The sequence below is a fragment of the Sturnira hondurensis genome, unplaced genomic scaffold (assembly GCF_014824575.4).
Source record: "Sturnira hondurensis isolate 20B ecotype Veracruz unplaced genomic scaffold, ASM1482457v3 Scaffold0005279, whole genome shotgun sequence".
NCBI lineage: Eukaryota > Metazoa > Chordata > Mammalia > Chiroptera > Phyllostomidae > Sturnira > Sturnira hondurensis.
In genome coordinates, this window is record NW_028077910.1 from 13,902,349 (window position 1) to 13,924,849 (window position 22,501).

Here is a 22,501-nt window from a genome sequence, read left to right on the forward strand (position 1 = left end):
AATACTACGTAAGTGGAAACTTGACTGTCCATGCAACATAAAACATGAAGTCAGCTTGAACTTTTTTTAAAAAGTTGTTGGTTGGCAGAAGTTGAATAAATTGATTGGCTGTGTTGTTTAGTAATGACCTTGGTGATTTGTTAAACTGTACAGAGTGAAAAGCATTGTTCAGCTATTAAGTCTTGTTAACTTTTAGAGACTGACCTCTCTTATCACAAATCTTGGAACATAATTTACTATACTTAAAATAATTACTATCTGATTTTTCATATAATAGTCAAACATGTGACAATATGATATATCTGATAGGAAGATAGTTGGGAATTAAAAAATTGTTTTTGTACTTCCTGCCAGCTTTCCTGGTTTACAAGACATCCATTTCAGAATTGCTTCATTGATGATTTTCTTAGATATACCAAGATGCCTTTGTTTTTCATAGATACTAGTACGTCAAGTGAATATACAAGATTAGAAGAGTTGTAGGAGCGATTTAGCTTTAAAAGAATGAAACCACTTCAGAAAAAATGTGTAAGTAGTTTTTAAAAATTGATCCCTAATACTTGATATTGGTTGTGGATTCTTAAAATATTTTTAAATGTTTACTGAAGCACATTCCTCTCCATTAAGTCTAAAATAACACAATATGAGTTTTTCGAATTTAACTTTGAATGATGATTTTGGTACTCATTTGTTTAGTTTTCAAAGGAGAAGTAGTATTGAAGGGAACTAACTTTTTGAGTACCTCTTGTATATACTTGTGTTCTCATTTCTTTCAATTTTATAAGTAGAAATTATCTTATAGAAGAAAAACTTGAGTGAAGAGACTTAATAGCGTAACATTCAAGGGAATGATTTTAACTTACGTATGTCAAAGTAAAGCCTATACTGTTCATACTGTGCTCTACTATCTCCCTCTAACTTCTTTTAGCCTTAATACAGATCTCAAAGTTGATTAGAAAATTCTGTGTAAAACCTTCTAGCTTAGTCTATGGGGTATATTAGGTATTCAGTATTTCCTTTTTTCCCAAAGAGATTTTTGGAAATTGTGCATCGTTTGTGGGCTTTAAACTCTAAAGAACACAATCTATATACTATGCTTCCCACTTAGGTTTCCCAAAAGACAGGGCCAGAGAAGACTCTCATCTACAGTTAACATGAGTACAATATTTGTATTAGTACATACTAAATAAGGACAATATATACATGCTTATAATGGTCTTAGTTCAGAATTTTTCAAAGTTTTGGGGCTCAATCTGCTTATTGCTATGAAAAATTAGGGACCCTCAAAGAGTTCTGTGGGATCTAACACTGTTTACCATTTTAGAAATTCAAAGTTATGAATTTTAAAAACATGATGAAAATAATAAAGCTATTTCATAGAAATATAAGTTTCTAATAAAAATGACTTTTTTTCCCAAAGCCTCAAAAAATTTTGTAGGAAGAATGACCATGTTTAACTTTTTTTTCCAGGCCTCATTAATATTTGAAATAGAAACAGATAGAAATAGATAGCTGAATTTTCCAATGTCTTTTGTGGAATGCTCCTTTGGTTGAAGTATATGACAAATATCCCAGTTGAAAATGGAGGCAGTTGAAAAAGCATTGTCTTAATAGCCCTTTTAGATACTTACGGGAATTATCTTTGATACTATACCATAACATCAGAAGTAGTAATACCTGAAAGTACAATTTGGAATCTGAAGCCACATCAAAGAACTTTTCTTTCTCTGTTTGTTACATTGAAATTCATTGGTCTGTTGCATTTGGCATGTCTCTCTTGCCCGTGGCTGATTTTGTAATACATCTATTGGTCATTTGGAAAATACTAGTTCCTCGAATTACGTAGCTCTTCCAAATGCTGACACGTTTTATTATACAATGAAAATCCACAATTATTAGCGTCACTACATAGTTCATCAGAAAAATCTTAAATATTGGGAATCTGTCAGGCTCACAGTGGTTGGGTACAACTTTCCCAAAAGCCTTATTTTTAAGGCTCAAATTTTATCACTACCCAATAAATACTGTAAGTTGTTTCTCTTGAAGCTATAAGATCACTTTGCTCATTTTTTGCAAACATCTGCCAGACACTGTTTGAATAGCCATAATTTGTTTGTCATTCTTTCAAGTAAAAATGATGTTCCATAAAAGTGGCCAGTTCAATTTGCAACTTGTGCAATTGCACAAGAACTTTCTCCTTGAGGCAATCATCCTACTGCAGAAACACACTTGCTGTAAAGGTGTTTTATGTGTAATCCATATTTTATCACAAAATTTTGGAAAGAGAAGATCAGTTTTTCATCAAGGACATTCTAAGTGTAATGGCTTTTTTTTTTAATCTGAAATACGATAACTTTTGGTAGAGCTTGTGACATTGCCTTAATTCCTGCTAAAGCACCAGTTTTACCCACTGCATTACACTGCAGTGCAAATTTACATAAGAAAGTAGTAATGTTATGAAATATGGGGCTTGATCTTATCAACCCTCTGAAAAGGCCTCAGTGACCCCACAGGGGCCCATTGACCACTCTCTTAGCTAATTATTGCTTCTGGTACTAGTGACTGTTGCTTAATAAATAATGGTCCTTAAAGGCCTTCTAGCATTATAATTAAAGAACATGGATTATGGAGTTACTTAATCTGTGGTGGAACCCTGGTTCCTCCATTTAATAGTTACTGAATTTACCCTAATTTCTCTAAACCATTTAAATGCTTAATGGTACCTGACACAGTACATACAGGGTGAAAGGAGGCTCTTTTATTTCTGCCAACTTGCTTCGTCAGACGTTACTCCAAATACCTCCTCCCCCTCGTGTTCCCTGCTAGAGTCATTCAGATCACATAACTCGAATTGGAGAAGGCTTCCTTTATCCCTTCATTAGCACTCAAGTGAAAGCCACTTTCTCCTGTGCTTCAAGCAAATTGTTTCAAAATTACTAGTTTCTGACTTTATTTTTCTAATCCTCTCTTGTTAGTTAGTAAATACTTTATGTAGATTTTGTAACTTTATCCACAAGATTGTAGATTTGGCCAGAAAATAGCTCTAATTCACACTGTTGAGTATCCATAATGAACAGTGATCTAAGGTCATAGACATGTGCTGGTAATACGGGATTAGCTTGATTATTTAAAATGCTGAACTGTTTTCTATTACTGTTTATTTACAGTTATGACAAAATTTGATTAGCTTTCACTTTTACCCAAAATTTAATTTACATTCAACTTAAAAATTACATTTTCAGTAATGGTTATATTTTGGCAAACTGGAATATCATTACATTTTTATTAACAAAAGTCATAATCCTAAAATAATGTTTCATTATTTGGTGATAGAATATGATCTGCTTTCATCTTTAACAAATGTTTTTATTTTTTACTTTTTAAAAATTTGGTTTTAGAAAAAGATTTTATTTACTTATTTTAGCAAGAGGGGAGGCAGGGAGGAAGAGAAACATTCATTGGTTGGGTTCCCTTTGCATCTTGACCAGGGACCAGACCGGCAATCCAACCATGTACCCCAACTGGGAATCCTTTGCTTTGCCAGAGGACCCCCAACCAACTGAGCCATGCCAGTCAGAGCTGTTTTCCTTTTTACTAAGTTTAGATCCTTGAGGGGTGCAGCATTACACAGATTCTGTGTCCAGTGGCCTTAGCAGGAAGGTGAGTTCGGAATTTAGCACAAGCCATGCCACACTTGCATGAGCATGAGTTGACTTTCCCCAGATTAATCTGGTTTTGTTTGATTTACCACCAGGAGTCACTGTGTTGTTCTTTGCTTTGTACTCATAAGCACATCTCTTACCTAGGTAGGATTCAGTTTCATCTTGAGCATAAACACGTTCAATTTTAAGAAGAGCTGTGTGCCCCCTCTGATTCTGGAGACCCCATTTATAGCTGGCAAAAATGGCTTTGGATCACAGCCTTCTAGACATATTTGTCATAGATGTCCTATTCCCAGCAGGCCTCCAGTCTCCAAGATGGTGGGAAAAGGAAAGCTAATGTTTGATTTTTTTATTGATTTTTAGAGAGGGAGGAAGGAGAGAGAAAGATCAATTTGTTGTTTCAATGATTTATACATGCATTGTTTGATTCTTGTATGTGCCTTGACTAGGGATCAAACCCACAACCTTGGTGTATTGAAACGATGTTCTAAACAACCAAGCTACCTGGCCAGGGCTGAAATTTTCTCTCAGTTTCCTATTCAATGTAACCTTTAGTTACCCAGTATCTACTTTCAATACTTGTTTTAGTTTTTGTAGCATTTCTTTTTGGTTTCTTAAAGTGGGTATTAAATTTAGTTACAGCAGTTGTATCCTGAAAGACCTAGAAGTAATCTCCGCTTGGTTATATTAAATGACCCTATGCTGTTTGCCACCCATCCTGCCTATTTCTTCTGGACCTCTTTTTAGCCACTTTCCACAGCTGTTCCAGGTACAGAAAAACAAGGAAAGATTTTTATTTAAGATTTTCAAATAATTGTTCATCATTCTTGGTTCTTTGGTTAAGTATGAAAATTGTTGTTTTCCAGCTTTCTTTAGACTAGGGGCTTTCAGGATTCCATAAACTCTTTTTCTGCCCCATAGTATTGTTATTGAAAGGTAGGTCTGATAGTTTTAGGCTGAAATATTAACTATGTAGTTATGTCTTAGGCAACAGAAACTCAGCTCAAATTATTTTTAGCATAATGGGGGAATCTGGCTCTCATAACCTGGTAAGTCCTGGGCCACAGCTGGCATTAATTAATAGAGTACTAGGGGAAGTCTAGGGAGGATTCTGATCAAACAAGATTTGATTGCATGCTTAGACCTGAATTAGTCACTGTGGGCAGGAGAATATGGTTCTGTGATTGGCTAGCACAAGATCATGTGCTGTGCGTCCAGCTCTGTGTGTGTGTGTGTGTGTGTGTGTATATGTGTATGCACACGTGTGTGTTGGAAATTGGAAAGGGCATTGGTACCTCCGCCTAAACAAGGTTTGCCAAAAGAATGAGGAGTCCCTTAAATATCTTATATCTAAGTATTCACATTTTTTCCTCGTAATGTCTTGAATAATTTTTTCCAACCCCTTTTGTTCCTATGCTTTAAGACAGTAACAGTATTATCTTTCAGTGGTTAAAAAAAAAGCTTATTTAAGACCAAGAACAAATAAAAAATATGATCAATATCATTAGTCATTAGTGAAATTAGCTCAAAACCATAACAAGACACCACTTCACATCTACTAGGATAGCTGTCAACAAAAAGACAAATAGAAGTGTTGGTGAGGATGTAGAAAAAGTGGAAGCCCTTGGACATGGCTGATGGGAATGTAAAATGGTGGAGCCACTTTGGAATGCAGTATGGCATAACTCAAAAGGCTTCAGTTAGGAATCCCCCCTCCCCCAGGTATAAACCCAAGAGAATTGAAAACAAGTGTCTGCACAAAGACTTATACATAAATGTTCATAGTAGTCTTATGCGTTGTAGCCAAAACATGGAAACATCCCAAATGTCCATTAACTGATGAATGAGTAGACAAAATGTGGTGCATCCATACAATGGACTATTATTCTGCCATAAAGAGGAAATGCTGCCCTGGCTAGTGTAGCTCGGTGGATTGAGTGCCAGCCTGTGAATTGAAAGGTTGCCAGTTCAATTCCTGGTTAGGGCATATGCCTGGGTTGCAGGCCAGGTCTCCAGTGGGGGAGTGCAAAAGGCAACCAATCAATGTTTCTTTCACACATTGATGTTTCTCCCCTACCCTTCCCCTCTCTAAAAAAAAGAAATAAAATCTTATTTTTAAAAAAACCGAAGTACTGCTACATGCAACAACATGGATGAATCTTGAAAACATTGTGCTATATGAAAGAAGCCAATCAAAAAATATCACATGTTCTGTAATTCCATTTATATGAGATATCCAGAGTGGGCAAATCCATAGAGAGAAAGTACATTAATGGTTGTCAGTACCTAGGACAAAGGGAGGCGAAAAGTGACTGCTAATAGATATGGGGCCTTCTACAGTGAAGATTAATATGCAGCTTTCTGAATGTACTAAAAACCACAGGCTACACCCAAATGAGTGGATTATATGGTGTGTGAATTATATCTCAGTGAAGTTGTATGTTTAAAAAAAAACAACACAAAGATTAGTTAAGAGAAATCAGTAGAGGCTCTGGCAACTTTCTAGTACCTAAGGGCCATGCGTGAACTCTTGGCAGCTTATTTTAAATGACTTGTTTGTTCTTTTCTGTACTGAATTCATTTGTTCAGCTTCTGTGTCCAAGGTTCTGTTGTAAGCAGTCTGGATAGAGCAATGCATAACATGGGTTAAATTCCTGTTCTCATTGAGTTCACATTCTGGCAGGTCAAGGTTTCTCAGATTCCTATTCTAAACTGACCCTGGGGGTTGTATTCAACCACTATAAACTAGTGTAGTAGATCCCTTATCTTTATTTCCTAAACTCAGGTTTGTGATAAGTATGTACCTCAGAATTGAAAGGAAAGGACACCCTAAATGTTTGGTGTTCAGTAACTCTTCCCTTAAGATTTGTAGGATTGCATCTTGTTAGCTGTATGTCATTAGGAAAACTTAATGATAATTTTTTATTTCAATTTCTGTAAAATTAAAACACCACCACAATGAGTACTTGTTATGAAGCTTTTAAGAATGCAGGGAACATCCTTATTCAGACTAGGTCAAATAAGGGTAGGATATTAGAAAAACTATATTACGGAACCAGTTCTTGCATTATCCAAGATACTTCAAGTAGGAGAGTCTTAGTGATAGGAATTCGTGTATCTTCTCTGTACTGCTCTGCCAGCCACTAACTTAGGTACTGTTTTATTTTCCCAAATACTTAGTCTTTATATTTGTGTTAAATGATTGAGATACTCTTACTGAGTTAACAAGCTCAGTCCTGTATGAAGCAGGCATTTTTCACTGTTGGCCATTTTTTTTGGATTGGTTTTCCACTTCACCCTCACTACCACTCAGCTGTGGATTTCAGGGTTAGGGGACCTGTCATATGACAAGGAACATCATTGCCTACTTCTGCAGTAGCTTCCCTGGAAAGAAAAGTTTCTCTTGCACACGGTTTTAAATAGTGTATTATTTAGTTACTGTCACTCCATTCTTTTCTGTTAACTTTTTACTCACTGTTAAAATCTGGGGCAAATCATTATTACCTTGATAAAATCTCATCTCCACCGTGGTTGCCTAGTTTCTGCTATTGCTCTTTTCTAATGATAAAATAACCAGCATGTTTCTTCTTCTTTTATTTTTTAAATCCTCACCCGAGGATATGTTTGTAATTGATTTGAGAGAGAGACAGAGACAGAGGCAGGAACATCAAGTTAGAGAAAGACATAGACCTGTTGTCTCCCTTACAATCCCTGATCCTGGGGGTTGAACCGGCAACCCTTTGGTGCATGGGACCCAGCCAGGGCACAAATGGTTCTTTTTAAAAATAAGTTAAATCACACCTCTCTTCTCCTTTAGTAGCTTCCCACCACATTCACCTTTCTAACTCATTACTGAGACCTTCCAGGCCTTGCCAAATCTGGTTCCTGCCCACTTCTACCTCTCTAAGTTTATCATCTCCTTTAGTTACTACACTCTCTCTCATTCATCTTATTTTAATTCATTTATTTCTAACACATCAATAGCCCTCTCCTGTTCAGGCCCTTTACATACGCTGCTCTGACTGTCAGAATGCCTTCTCTTACCCTCTTTACCATCATTCCCTTTCTTTCAACTGTCTAGTTATTTCTCATCCTTTGGATCTTCAGTATCATTTCCTTAGGCCATCTCTAAACAAACTAATTGAAAACCCCCTGTTATTAACTTAAGAACACTAATCATAATTTGTTAGTGTATTTACTCAATGTTATTTCTCCCATCAGACTATAAGTTCTCTGAGAGTATGGATTTTGTCTGTTTTGAACACCACTCTTAATTCTTATCACAGAGTCTGGCATATAAGTGGCACTTAAATACTTAAGGGAGTTAAATGAAACTTTTTTTAAAGGTGTACTAAATCAAATTTTCTAAGTCAGTTTTTTTTCTCTTGAGATGATAATGGCATGATAATCATGGAAGTTTTTTTGAAAAATGGAAAAATAAAATAATTCTCCATAATCTTGCTGCTATTGATCTTTTGGAATGTTGTCTTTGTACATTTTTTCTAATATTCAGGGTCTGGCACAAATCATGCCCCTTTTTTATTACAAAATCTTCTACAAAATTATAAGCATGTAATTCTGTAACCTAACACTATCACACTCAAGGACACCATATGACATTTTAGGTGAGATGTTCAAATTAAAACTATAAATTATTACATCCATATTATTACTCTACCAACTACACGCAAGCAGGTGTCACTTCTGCGGGACCCTGTATTTGAACTTAATTTGGATTCTTGTGAGAATAGCTCATAGTTGTATATAGCAAAGTTTCTCAACTTTGGCACTGTTGACATTTTGAGCCAGGTAATTCTTTGGGGACTTGACGGTACATTGTAAGATATTTAGCAGCATCCCTACCTCCGCCCCACTAGAGATGCCAGTAGCACTTCCCCTGCCCCCACGTGTATAATTGCCAAATGTCTTCTGAATGGAAAACTCTCCCCACGTGAGAACCACTGCAGTGCAGTTTGTTTCGGTAAACTTCCTAGAACGCCATTGCTGTTGTCACTTTTCAACTCAGAAATCTTCAGTGGATTTCTGTTGTCTGTAAGAGTCAATAAGCTAGATATTTCAGGCTCTTGGTTCTGGTTAGCAGATTTTTGAGTGTTTGCTAATAAAGGGGCATACACCATAATATGGGCATACCTAGGAGATACTGGAAGTTTGGTTCTAGACCACCACAATAAAGCAAAAATCACAAAGTGAGTCACATGAAGTTTTTGGTTTCCCAGTGTGTATAAAAGTTATGTTTATGCTATACTGTCTATGCAATTTATGAAGTGTCCAAGGGCATTATGTCTTTAAAAAACTGTACATATTTTAATTAAAGAAATACTTTATTGCTAAAAAATACTAACCATTATCTGAGCCTTTGGCAAGTTGAACTCTTTTTGCTGGAGAGTCTTGCCTTTATGTTGATGAAAACGCAGTATCTGCAAAGTGCAGTAGAATGAACTATGCCTGTGTCTGACCAGATTAATTCTTACCTTTTTAGTTTATAATTCCCTCATCTATATACTTTCATATCAGACTCTTCTCCCACTTCAGGCAGATGAATCCCCTTCACCTTTACCATTCAGTTCTGCTTTTCTGTCTCTGCTTTTATTGGGCCCCTAACTGGAAAAACTTTCTAGTCTTTCCTTCACCTTGCCATTTATTTCTGTTTCCAAGTTGAACTTAAGTGTCCAGGCTTCAGTTAAGTTTTTCTTCATCATACCAATTCATATTGATTATTCCTTTTCTTGAACTCTTGGTTATTTTAGTATCCATGATTTAGTGTTTTCTCATGTAAGATATTTTTGTTATATGTTTTATAAAGAAAAGACTATTGCAAAATGATGTGTATGACTTCGTACACTAACAATCAGTTAACCTGGATGAAATGGGAAAATTCCTGGAAACACATAACCCAATTCAGTCTTTAAGACTGAATCATAAAGAAATAGAACATTTGAACAGGCCAATGACTAGTAAGGAGATTAAATTAGTAATAAAAAATTTCCCAACAGAGAAGAACCCAGAACCAGATGCCTTCACTGGTGAATGTTACCAAACTTTTAAGGGAAATTGATACTGATCCCCTCAAACTTTTCCAAAAAACTGAAGACAGAGAAACACTTCCAAACTCATTCTGTGAGGCCAGCATTACTCTTGATATTAAAACCAAGCAAAAACACTTCATAAGAAAACTGAAGACTAATATCCCTGTTGAGTAGCATTGCAAAAATTCTCAACAAAATATTAGCAAATTAATTCAACAGTATATTGAAAGGATTATATACCATGAACAAGTAGGGTTTATTCCTGGAATTTGGGGATAGTTCAATATATGAAATCTGTCAGTGTACTATACCATAAATGAACAGAATGAAGGGTAAAATCACATGATTTCAATTGTTACAGAGAAAGCATTTGATAGAATTTACTCTTTCATGATAAAAATCCTCAACAAACTCAGAAGAAAACTACCTCAACATAAATACAGACCAAATATGAAAAAGACCAGCAGACATCATACTCAGTAGTGAAAGACTGAAAGCTTTTCATGTAAGATCAGGAGCAAGACAAGAATGCCTACTTTCACCCAGTCTATTCAGTAAGTCCTAGCCAGAGCAGTTAGGCAAGAAAAAGAAATAAAAGGCATTTAAGTTAGAAAGTAATAGTAAAATTATCTGTATGCAAATGACATGATCTTACATGTGGAAAACTGTAAAGATCCCCCCACACACACAAAAATGAGACACAATAAATGATTCAACAAAGTTACCAGACGTAAAATCACCATGCCCTGGTCTAGTGGTTCAGTTGATTGAAGTGTCATCCTATAGTCAGGACACATACCTAGATTGTAGGATCAGTCTCCCATTCATGTGCATACAGGAGGCAGTCAATCAATGTTTCTCACTTTGATGTTTCTCTAAAACTAAAAAACATATCCTTGAGTAAGGATTTTAAAAAATCAGCATACACTAACAAGGTATACAACCTGAAGAGGAAATTGAGAAACAAATCCATTTACAATAATATCAAAAGAAGTAAAATATTTAGGAATAAACCTAATTAATGAGTTGAAAGACTTTTACACAGAAAACTGCAAAACATTGCTGAAAGAAAGAAGACAAATAAATGGAAAATGTCCTGTGTTAATGGATTGGAAGACTTATTGCTAAATGTCAGTACTAACCAAAGTGATCTACAGAATTACTGTAATCCCCATCAAATTCCCAGTGATATTATTTGCAGAAATAGAAGAACTTATACTAAAATTCATATGGCATCTCAGGGGACCCTGAATAATCAAAATGATCTTGGAAAAAAGAAGAGAAAGTTGAAGGTTTTACACTTCCCAATTTTAAAACTTACTACAAATCTACAGTAATCAAAATGGTGTGATATTGGCCTAAAGTAAGACATAGATCAATGGACTAGAATAGGAAGCCCAGAAATAAACATTTATGCATGTATGGTCAAATTATTTTTGACAAGGATGCCAAGATCATTCATCCACTCATTCATTCATTGGGAAAAGAACAGTGTTTTCATTAAAGGGTGCTGGGAAAATTTGATACCCACAAGCAAGAGAAATGAAGTTAGACCCTTACCTAACACCGTGTATTGATACAGTAATTAAATCGAAGTAGATCAAGGAACTAAATGTAAGACCTAAACAGTTAAACTCCTAGAAGAAAACATGGGACAAAAGCTTAATGATACTGGATTTGGTAGTGATTTCTTGCATATGACACCAAAGGAGTAGGTAACTAAAGATTTACTGTACTACATCAAATTTCAAAACTTCTGTGCATCCTGCTATGTGGTTAATATCTAGAATTATAAAGAACTACAACTCAGCAACAAACAACCCTATTTTAAAATGGGCAAAGGATTTGAATAAACATTTCTCCAGAAAAAAATATACAAATAGCCAACAAGCATAGGAAGAAATCCTCAACATCAAGAATCATTAAGGAAATGCAGATAAAAACCACAATGAGGCACTGTCTCATACCCATTAGCATAAAAACTAAAAAAAAAGTACTAGTGAACATGTAAAAATATTGGTACACTTGTGTACTCTTAGAATATAAAATGGTGCAACCCCTATGGAAAACAGTATGGTGGTTTCTTAAAAAATTAAAAATATAGTTATAACATGGTCCAGGAATTCCACTTAAGTATATACCCAAAAGAATTGAAAGGAACTCAAAGCGGTTTTTGTGCACTTGGGTTCATAGCAGCATTATTTACAATAGGCAGAAGCTGGAAGCAACCCAAGTGTTCTTTGATGGGTGAATGGATAAAATGTGGTATATACACAAAATGGAATGTTCAGACTTGAAGAGAACTCCAGCACATTTCACAACATGGATGAACCTTGAGGGCATTATGCTAAGCCACAAAAAGAGTAGAGTCCAGTATGATTCTACTCTCATTAGGTACCTGGAATAGTGGAATTCATAGAAACAAAGAAACTTGATGATTGCTGGGGCAAGTGAGGAGTTGTTCAATGCGTATAGAGTTTCGTGTTTTTTTGAGATGAAAAGTTTTATAGATTGAATGCACAGCAGTGTGAATGTACTTAGCACTACTGACTGCACACTTAAAAATGGTTAAGATTCTCCTTGGCCTAGCTCAGTGGATTGAGCATGGGCTGTGAGCCAAAGGGTCGCAGGTTTGATTCCAAGTCAGGGCACATGCCTGGGTTGCAGGCCAAGTCCCCAGTGGGGGCCACACGAGAGGCAGCCACACACTGATATTTCTCTCTCTTTCTTCCTCCCTCACCCCCCCAAAAATAAATAAATAAATCTTTTAAAAAGAATGGTTAAGATGGTAAACTTTACAATTTGTTTTTTCTACCTAAAAAATATTTTTAACTTTTAGAAAATTATTTAAGATAGTAAATTTTATGTTATGTGTATTTTACCATAATTTAAGAGAAAAGGAAAAAGCGACAATATTATACACATACTGGAGAGAATTTAGAGCAATAAAAATTCTCATTTACTGCAGGTGGGAATATAAAATGGTACAGCCACTGTGGAAGACAGTTTGACAGTTTCTTACAAAACCAAACATACTTTTACCATATAATCTATTAATTACACTCTTTGGTATTTATGCAAATGAATTGAAAATTTAGGTCTGTCTTCCGGCCAAGATGGAGGCATAGGTGGACACACTGCTTCCTCCCACAACCAAAAGAAGGACAACAATTTAAAAACAAAAACATCAGAACTGACAGAAAATCGAACTGTATGGAAGTCTGACAACCAAAGAGTTAAAGAAGAAACAGTCATCCAGACTGGTAGGAGGGTCGAGAGGAATCATGGCAAGGCAGGAGCTGGCAGGCCTGGTGAGACGGCAGATTGTGGACTGGGCGGTCCCACATTCCTGTGCAGATAAACTGGGAAGAACAACTAGGGAGGGAGACAGACCAAACAACCCTGGGTTCCAGTGCAAGAAATAAAGCCTCAAAACCTCTGACTGAAAACTTCTGTGGGGGTTGAGGTGGCGGCGGGAGAAACTTCCAGCCTCACAGGAGAGTTTGTGGGAGAGACCCACAAGGTACTAGAATGTACACAAGCCCACCCACCTACCCAGGAATCAACACCAGTAGGGCCCAATTTGATTGTGGGTATCTAGGGAAGTGTTTGGAAACTGGCGGAGCTCGGAACAAGTTTCCTCTTGGACCCCTCCCCCATGTGCAGCTTCACAACCCAGAGACGTGGGTTGCCCCGCCATGGTGAACACCCCTTACAACATAACAGGCCTGCCAAGACAAAAAAGTGGCCCAAATGAAAAAACCATTTACAGCTCCAGAAAAAATACAACTAAGTGATGAAGAGATAGCCTATCAGATATGCAGAGTTCAAAACACTGGTTATCAGGTTGCTCCAGGAACTCACTAGGTACTTCAACAGCATAAAAAAGACCCAGGCAGCAATGAAGGTTGCATTATGTGAAATAAAGAAAAACCTACAGGCAACCAACAGTGATAGGAAGGAAACCGGGACTCAAATCAACAGTTCGGAGTAGAAGGAAGAAAGAAACATTCAACCAGAACATAATGAAGAAACAAGAATTTAAAAAAGTAAGGAGATGCTTAGGAACCTCTAGGACATCTTTAAACGTTCCAACATCTGAATCATAGGAGTACCAGAAGGAGAAGAGGAAGACCCCCAAAATTGAAAACTTACTTAAACAAGTAATAAAGGAGAACTTCCCCAATCTGGCAAAGGAAATAGACTTCCAGGAATTCCAGGAAGCTCAGAGAGTCCCAAAGAGGTTGGACCCGAGGAAAAACATACCAAGGTACATCAGAATTGCATTAGCAAGGATTAGAGATAAGGAGAGAATCTTAGAAGCAGCAAGAGAAAAGGCGACAGTTACCTACAAAGGAGTTCCCATTAGATTATCATCTGATTTCTCGAAAGAAACCTTACAGGCAAGAAGGGGCTGGAAAGAAGTATTCCAAGTCATGACAGGCAAGGTACCTACATCCAAGATTACTCTGTACAGCAAAGCTATCATTTAGAATGGAAGGGCAGATAAAGTGCTTCCCAGATAAAGTCAAGTGGAAGGAGTTCATCATTACCCAGCCCTTATTATATGAAATGTTACAGGGTCTTACCTAAGAAAACGTAGATCAAAACTATGAACAGTAAAATGACAACAAACTCACAGCTATTAACAACCAAACCTTAAAACAAAAGAAAACAAACTAAGGAAACAACTAAAACAGGAACAGAATCACAGAAATGGAGATCACAGAGTCATCAGTGGGGAAGTGGGAGGGGAGCAAAGGTACGGAGAATAAGTAGCATAAATGGTAGGTAGAAAATAGGGGGAGGATAAAAACAGTATAGGAAATGTGGAAGCCAAAGATCTTATTTGTACAACCCATGGACATGAACTAAAGGGGAGAAATGTGGTTGAGAGGGGGCATGCAGGGCAGAGGGGAATAAAAGGGAGGATGGGACAACTGTAATAACATAATCAATAAAATATATTTTTTAAAAATTTAGGTCTTTATGAGCAGCTTTATAATTGCCAAAACTCAGTTGCTTGTAAGCAACTGAGATGCTCTTCAGTAGTTTAACAGATAAATAAACTGTGGTTCATTCAGACAATGGAATATTATTCAGCCCAAGAAGAAATGAGCTGTCAAGCCATGAAAAGACACAGGAGAACCCTAAATATACATCATTAAGTGAAAGAAGCCATTCAAAAAGGCTACTTTATTAATTCAACTGTGTAACATTCTGGAAAGGGCAAAATTATACACAGTAAAAGATCAGTGGTTCCCAAGGGTTATAGGCAGAGTACAGAGGATTTTTAGGACAGTGAATCTAATCTGTATGATGTTATAATGGGACATACATTTGTCAAAACCCATGGAAAGTACCCAAACGTAAACTTTGGACTTAAAGAGGGCAGTGACATGTCAGTGTAAGTTCATCAGTTGTAACAAATATACCACCCTAATTTAGGATTTGATAGCCCTAGAAAGAGAGGATAGGATATACATGGGAACTCTACTTTCTGTTCAGTTTAGCTGTGAACTTAAAAACTGCTTCATAAAGATTATTTTTAAAAGGCTATGTATGGCATGATATTCATGTAAAATCTTAAATATAAAAAACCATTGTAAATGTGTATATACAGTGAAAACACCCATAAGAATTAAAGTTTTTAAAATGATTGCTTCTGGGGAGAATATAAAGGGGAAGAGAGGGAGAAGGCTGAATTTAGATTGAGATTTTTAACAGTTATTTGTTAATTAACCTTCAAGTCATTGTCTCCTCTCTTTCATGGCCCTGTCCTGTCCATTGGCAAGTTTCATAGGTTCCATCTTCAAGTCTCACTAAGAGTAAATGCCAGAATCTGTATGATGGTCATTCATTTTCTACTCCTCTTTGTTCATTGCATGTCAGCCAGTCTAGATTCCTTATCTTCCCTTTTCTCTAATTACTTGATAATTCTTCCACCTTGAATAGTTTCTGCCAAATATCCACATGATTTATTTGCTTATCTTCTTACTGGTGATCTTAAAAATACTCTTCTGGACATTTTTTCCCCAATATTTGCCACCATCTAGCTTGCTATACATTTTAGTTTTACCTATTGTCCCTATCCCACACTAAAATGTAGGTTGATGAAGACAAGGATTTTTATCATTTTGTTCCCTGATGTATTCTTAGCACTGAAAACAGTTTTTGGCACATAGTAGGTGGTCAGTAAATGTTTTTTGTGTGAAAAATGGCTTTCCATGAATGTAGATATACACACCTGTTTAGTGTATAAGACAACTAGAGTTAGGCTTTTTAACTCGGTAATTTGCCTTTCAATGAAGAATTTATTTTAAAAAATTTTTATTGATTTTGCAGAGACAGAAAAAGGAAGAGGGAGAGAAAGACATTGTTTTTTGTTTTTTTGTTCTTATTTATGCCTTCATTGACTCCTTCCTGCCTTGAAGGGGATTAAACCTGCAACCTTGGTGAATCAGGGCAGTGCTCTAACCAGATGAACTACTGGCCAGGGCCTAATGAAGACTTTAGTATTATCAGGGTTGAAGTCTTTGAATATAAGTTAACAAAGAAAAAATAATATTTTCTAAATAAATAAAGAGAAGGAAAAGCAGCTTATTTGAAGAGATATGTAACAGAAGTAGACCTAGGATCAAGAGGTGGTGTCATATAGAATAAAAAACAGTGGACCGGGGCCAGGTTAATCTGAGCCTTGCAGGTGGGGAAATCACTGGGCCTTGGTTCCTTTCTTTATAAAAATGAGATAATTTAAATGATTTGTATTCTGTATAAAAATCTTATAATGCTATTTTTGTAGATTTTTCTGTAACAAAACCATAAATTTGCATTGATTCTGTTTATATAAGACAGAAGGAAAATGTTTCTTAATCTCTTACTTTTCATACTTCATTTTGATCTATTAATGTTTTACAAATGGAACAAAATAACTATTTTTATTATCTGAGAATGGACCAAAAATAAGGGAAATCAGATTTCTACAGCAGTGGTGTAAAGCTGTTGACTTCCTTAATTGGCTTCACTTTATTTTGTTTCATATTCTCCATAATTTTTCCCAATGTCTTGCCCATGTGTTGAATTTTCTTCACCCTGCCATTGAGTCAGTTTGTGGAATTTTATTTATTTTGTAAAGTACTCAAAACATTTGAAGAGAAATAATCGTTCTTGCCTGCATTCTATCAGTCCCTTATAATCCATTCATTCTAAAAGGGAAATACCTTTCCCTTTGCTCATATAAAACTTAAATATGTGCTTGTTTAATGTAACAGATTTTTCTGTGTCATCCTTAATCATTTTCTGTAAGTGATTCTGAAAGTTTACCTTGGCAGCCTTTCACATCTCTGAGGTTATATATGTGTCTCACCCACCACCTATGGTCATTTCTTAACCATTTTTCTTTCCCCATCAAACACCTCACCAGCAACACATGCAAACATGCAACACCCAACACACACAAAGTTCATTTGTTATACTTCAAGGAAAATAGAAGTGCAGAATGTGACAACCCTGAACAACTGTTCCAGAGCCACAAAATAACTCTTCATTGTTTACAGTTTTGAGCTATGGCTTTTTCCAGATTCTTAGCATAGAAATTATAGCTATGCATGACAACTTGTACAAATGGCAGTTAGGTATTTTTTGACATTGTTTTTTTGAAGTTGATTAAATTGAAATAATTTTTGAGACAAAACAATCTTAGAGATCTTTGAATTCCCTTACTTTACAGATGAGGAAATTAATGCTCATAAACATGGTAACCTGCCTAAGATACTGTTAATTACAGGTAGAACTGGGACTGGAAGCCATATATTACTAGAGTAGTATAGTCACATAGTAGCAACTAACTCATCTTAGGAGGAGGTAAGTGTATGTATACATGCATTTTCTCCTACCTATTCCTCCCTGCTGCATATATACCACTCTTCTTGTATAAGAGAGGCGAATAGAAAAGTTCTGGAAATGCAGCTTCTTTTGTTTTTTTATACTTTCTTAAATTTACCAAATAGATATGTATAACTTCTTAAAATTTTTATTGATTATGCTGTTATAGTTCTCCCTACCTTTCCCCATTTGCCCACCTCCAGCCAGCATATCCCACTCTCGCAGGCAAGCCGCACAACCATTGTTCATGTCCCTGGGTCATGCTTATAAGTGCTTTTGCTACTCCATTTCTTATACTGTACTTTACATCCCCATGGCTATTCTGGAACTACCTATTTGGACCTCTAAGCCCCTTACCTCTTTACCCATTCCCCCACACCCTATCCCATCTGGGAGCCATCAAAACACTCTGTGTATCCATGAGTGTCTGTTATTCTTGTTTGCTTAGTTTGTTTTTTAGATTCATTTGTTGATAGGTCTGTATTTATTGTCATTTAATTGTCCATAATTTTGATCATCTTTTTCTTAAGTAAGTCTCTTTAACATTTCATATAATAATGGTTTGGTAATGATGAACTCCTTTAGTTTTTTTCTTTTCTGGGCAGCTCTTTATCTGCCCTTCGATTCTGAATGCTATTTCCTGACAATCTCTTCTAGCTTGCAAAGTTTCTTTTGAGAAATCAGCCAATAGTCTTATGGGAACTCCCCTGTAGGTAACTAACTTCTTTTCTCTTGCTGCTTTTAAGATGCTCTCTTTATCTTTAACCTTTGATACTTTAATTATGAAGTGCCTTGGATTGGGCCTCTTTGCGTCCATCTTGTTTGGGACTCTCTGTGCTTCCTGGACTTGCATGTTCACTTCCTTCACCTAATTAGGGGAGTTTTCTTTTATTGCTTTTTAAAATAGCTTTCCAATTTCTTGCTCTTTCTCTTCTCCTCTGACACCCCTATGATGTGAACATTTGAAGTTGTCCCAGAGGCTGCTTTCACTATCCTCATTTTTTGGATTATTTTTCTTCTTGCTGTTCTGGTTGATTGTTTTTTGTTTCTTTATGTTCCAAATCTCTGATTTGATTCTTGGCTTCATCTACTCTACTGTTGTTGCCCTGTAATTGTTCTGTATTTCAGTTAGTGAATCCCTCGTTTCTGAATGGATCTTTTTTTTCTGTTGATGTCCTTACTAAGTTTCTTGAGCATCTTTATAACCAGTGTTTTAAACTCTGCATATGATAAGATTGCTTGTCTCCCTTTTGTTTAGTTGTCTTTTTCTGGAGTTTTGATCTGTTGTTTTTATTTAGGCCCTGATTCTTTGTGTCTTACTTTTGGCATCCTCCCTGTGTTTGTTTCTAATGTATTAGGTAGCGCTGCTCTGACTCCCTGTCTTGGTAACGTGGCCTAATGTAGTAGGTGTCCTGTAGGGTCCAGTGGCACAGTCTTCTCTACCCCCAAGCTGGGTACTAGAGGTGTACCCTCTGTGTGGGCTGAGTACACTCTCCTCTTGTAGTTGAGCCTTGATTGCTGCTGGCAGGTCAATGGGATGGATTTACCCAGGCTGCAAGAACTGGCTGTGACCACTGACCCCCAACCTCCACCCACTGTGGAGATCAGCTGTGCAGGTGCAGCAAGTGGTGGTGTTCTGTTGTGGTCTGTAGCTGTCCACCGGGTGTGCAGACTCTGGAATTTCCTGGGTGGTACAGGCTAAGGTCTACCTTCCCTCCGCCGCATTTGTGCCCTACACAGGGCCACTGTGCCTGGGCTATAAGGCAATTTGAAGTGGCTGCTCCTAGTGCCAAATTTGAGGCCACTTAGCAAAAGGTACTGGGGTTGGGGGCTCAGTAAGGCCAGCTGTTGTTGGTTTGAGAGGATTTAGAAAGTTGTGAAATATGAGCCAAGACCAGCCATTCACATGGAAAAGTCTCTGTTAACAGCCTGAGTGGGATGGAGTCTCAGAGGATCTCCAGGGCAGGGCAGACATTGTTAACCAGGATGATGAAGTCTTAGATATGGCATCCGCCTGCCAGTCCTGCCGTTCTTTGGTGGGGGAGAGTTCACAAAACGGACAATGACCTTTCCTGCCTTTCTGGAAGAAAGCTCTTTGTTCCCCAGCTCTTGCCCTGATGCCTTAGTTCACTTAGTTCACTTAGACACTTTAGTTCATCCCTGCATGCCACTGGTGCCCCTCAAGCTGCCAACCTGGTACAGGAGCTCAGAGGGATTGAGTCTGAGTAAGTCTCTGTGTGTGGGTTCTTGAAGGGGAACTGCTTGGACTCTAGGAGTTTCTTCCACTGACTCAGTCCTTTATAGTTTTTGCAGCCAGAAGCTATGGGGACTTATCCTAGCTCTGGAACACTGGGTTGGGGAGCCTGTGTTTGGGCTGGGACTCCTTGCTCCTTGCTCCTGAGATGTCACTCCCAAATTTTTAATCACCATAGGTGGATATGGGACCAGCCCATTCTGCATCTTTGCCCCTCCTACCACTGTGGATAGATGTGGTTTCTTTAATTCTGTAGTTGTCAGACTTCATTCAACTCAGTATCTGACGGTTCCAAATGATGGTTGTCCTATAGTTTAGTTGTAGTTTTAATGTGGTTGTACAAGGGAGCCAACCATGTTTATCTATGCCACCACCTTGACCAGAACTCCCCTAATTTTTTAACTTAATACATATCCCTGTTGTTTGAAAATTTAGTGTAATCCCATTCCTTGAAGTTAAGAACTGTTAACAGTTGCCTAAGTTTTTTGTGATTTTTAAATTATATTCATGTAATTAAGTTTCAGTGCTTATAATTTAGATAAGGATCATTTAGAATATGATATCTGGACTAGAATTATTTCTTAAAACTGCTCCAGTAGTCTTGCCAACATTAAATCCAGCCTCCTGTTCTGAATTTACTTTCAAACTCCTCTTGTACTCAATCATTAGTCTTTTACTTTTCAGAGATAAGAACTTGATTCTGCATATATAGACTTTTGCCCACCAGTACAAGTGCTGATTAGAACTTTTCTCTATTACTACTATTAACATATTATTTCTGAGAAAAAAAATTCACAGTGTGATTAAACATTTAAGATTTCTGTTTTATTGTCCTAAATGTCAAGTTGAGATTTATTTGCTAACCATAATACAATTTGACCACATATGTACTATTTGGCAAAGGCATGAGTAAGCAGTATGGTGGTTGCTGCTGGACGGATCAAGTGGAGATGAAAAGAGGGAGAAATAGGAAAGGAATGGAAAAACAGACTTCTGTAATTATATATTTTTAGCATTTTGTTTATCATTTTTATGGGTAAACATGGTACCCATGTACCATAGATATGCTACAACCATTTGTACTTAACAAGTTTGTTTGGATATGATGACCATTTGGATTGAAAATAACCAGCAACTCAACTTTTCTCTGAAAATGTTTAGGTTAGCTTTTTGTGACATTGATTTTCCTCCTTGCCTTTCCATTCCTGGCTCCTGACATTCTTCAGCAGATCCTGCATGTACTGTCTTTTATAGTTTTCTCTTTTTGTATTTGCTCTATTTTCTACCTGGAACCCCTGTCTCTAAATGAATTTCCATTCAGTCTTAAAGACTCAGCTCATATTTCATCTCTGTCACTCAGTATTTACTATCAAGAGCAGTGGACCTTTAGTAACACGATACATTTATTAAATGAGTAAAATCAAGTAACATGTTCAGCACTCAGTGTTTTATAAATGATAGGTATTACTATGTTATACTGTTTCTGTGTCATAAGAGTACCTCCTTAAGGCCATAGATATGCCATGTCTGGTCCGTCTTTGTACTTTTTAGTGCTTGGCAAATAGGCAATTAGTAAATATCTAACTAAGTATTTTCCAGCAGGTTCTAAATGGTATAGTAATAATCCATATTGAGGGAGGAGGGGTGTGTATATGTATTTATAACTTTTTAAAAATGCTTTATTGAGATACAATTTACCTTGTATTAAACTTACCTATTTTAAGTGTACAATTCAGTGATTTTCAGTAAATTTTCAGAGTTGTACAAACATTGCCATGGGCCAGTTTTGGAACATATCTCATCACCCCACAAAAGATCTTGTACCAGACAAATTTTTTTAATTTTTATTTCTTTTGTGCTGTTACCTAAGTAATATATTGTACACCTCATTAGAGCAAAAAAAGTGTTTAATCTGTAGAATGTATTAACACAGTGATGGACACAGTAATTATTTGTTAAATTTCAAAACTTAATTTTTTTTAATTTTTTGACATCATGTCTGCTTTTGTCTGAGTTTAAAAGTTTATATTGTATTACAAGCAAAGAAATATAGAAATCCTGGGCCATCTGTCTGAAGTCTCCTCTTTTACTCAGTGGTTTTATCTGCCTCTTCCTCCCCATTTACAGCCTTTGGCCTGTACATAGCTCTTTGGCCTATAAATAAGCCTTTGGCCTGTTTGGCACAGCCTTTTGGAATTCTAATTGACAGCTTACTGTATCAGTGTAGGTCATGTGAACTCACAACTATTATATTCACATGTGATATATAAAACTCTTGCTATTTAAGATTAGGGAAGACTTAGAAAAAGCAACCTTATATACCTCTTGCATAGGACCCTGTAGAAATTTTTTTTAAAAAAGAAGTCTTTGATTGAGATGGAGTTATGAGTTGAAAATGTCTGAATATGTGGTACCACTTTAAAGGCATTTGTTTTTTACAAGAAAAAAGTTGGTAAAAATGCTGTTAAGCTGGTGCATAGGATGGCTTTCTGCTATGCCATTCAGTCTTCTCTTTACCTTGGAGGTAATAGCTTTTTCTCAAGAATAAAACTCTTGCTTTTTTGCTCTCTAAAAAAGATTGTCAATTCTTCTACTTTACAAGTTAAGTTTCTGTGAGTAATTAATTATATCATAACTACAGTATTAAGTTGGTT

The 22,501-nt window shown here is 36.6% G+C and overlaps 1 protein-coding gene and 1 pseudogene across 1 annotated transcript in view; one reads left to right on the top strand and one right to left on the bottom strand.

Annotated features, from left to right (window-relative positions):
* Window positions 1-22,501, top strand: part of KPNA4 (karyopherin subunit alpha 4) — a 66,741-nt gene that overhangs the window by 4,590 nt on the left and 39,650 nt on the right. The gene's annotated exons all lie outside the window — the stretch shown is intronic.
* On the bottom strand, window positions 3,595-3,932 carry LOC118987445 (60S ribosomal protein L35a-like; annotated as a pseudogene).